Consider the following 1,409-nt stretch of genomic DNA (forward strand, 5'->3'; position numbering starts at 1 on the left):
AAGAAATTAATCGGACAACTGAAAATATATAGAAAAAATTAGCTGGGCATGGTGGCGCATGCCTGTAGTCCCAGCTACTCGGAAGGCTGAGGCAGAAGGATCGCTTGAGCCCAGGAGTTTGAGGTTGCTGTGAGCTAAGATGACGCCATGGCACTCTAGCCCAGGCAACACAGTGAGACTTTGTCTCAAAAAAAAAAAAAAAAGAACTTGAATAGACATTTCTCCAAAGAAGCTATACAAATGGGCACTAAACACATGAAAAGATGCTCAACTTCATTAATTATTAATCATTAGGGAAATGCAAATCAAAACTACAATGAGCTATCACTTCATACCCAATAGAATGTCTTCCATCAAAAGAATAGAAATTAACAAGTGTTGGCAAGTACGTGGTGAAATTGGAACTTTATACACTGTTGGTGGAAAATGACACAGCCTTTATGGAAAACAGTAATGTCATTCCTCAAAAAATTAAAAATAGAACTACCATATGATCCAGCAATTCCACTTCTGTGTATATAAACAAAAGAATTGAAAACAGGGTCTGGAAGAGATATTTGTATACCCATGTTCATAGCAGCATTATTTACAATAGCCAAAAGGTGGAAGCAGCTCACATGTCCATGGGTAAATGGGTAAATAAAATGTGATATATACATATAGTGGAATATTATTCAGCCTTAAAAAGGAAGTAAATTCTGACATGCTACAACATGGATGAACTTTGAGGACATTATGTTAAGTGAAATAAGCCAGTCACAAAAAAGACAAATATTATATGATTCTACTTATATGAGGTACGAATAGTCAAATGCATAGAATCAGAAAGTAGAATGTTAGTTGCCAGGGGTTATGGGGAGGGAGGAATGAGGAGTTGTTTAATGGGTATAGAGTTTTAGTTTTGCAAGATGAAAAAGAGTTCTGGAGATTGGTTGCAAAACAATGTGAATATACTTAACACTTCTGAACTGTTCACTTAAAAAGTAATTAAGAGGATAAATTTTGTTATACATATTTACCACAATTAGAAATAAAACAAAATAAATATATATAAATAAAAATAAACAAAACCAAGTTTTTAACATTATGTAAATTCTAATCATAAAAATGTCTCTTGGCTGGGTACAGTGGCTCACACCTGTAATCCTAGCACTCTGGGAGGCCGAGGCTCGAGGATTACTCGAGGCCAGGAGTTCAAGACCAGCTTGAGCATGAGTGAGATCCCCCATCTCTGCAAAAAATACAAAAATTAACCAGACATAGTGGCATGCACTTGTGGTCCCAGCTACTTGGAGGCTGAAGCAGAAGAATCCCTTGAGCCCAGGAGTTTGAGGTTGCAGTGAGCTATGATGCTACCACTGCACTCTCACCTGGGTGACAGAGCGAGACTGTCTCGGAAAGAAAAAAAA

This window comes from Propithecus coquereli, unplaced genomic scaffold (assembly GCF_000956105.1).
Source record: "Propithecus coquereli isolate 6110/MARCELLA unplaced genomic scaffold, Pcoq_1.0 Scaffold111, whole genome shotgun sequence".
Taxonomy (NCBI): Eukaryota; Metazoa; Chordata; class Mammalia; order Primates; family Indriidae; genus Propithecus; species Propithecus coquereli.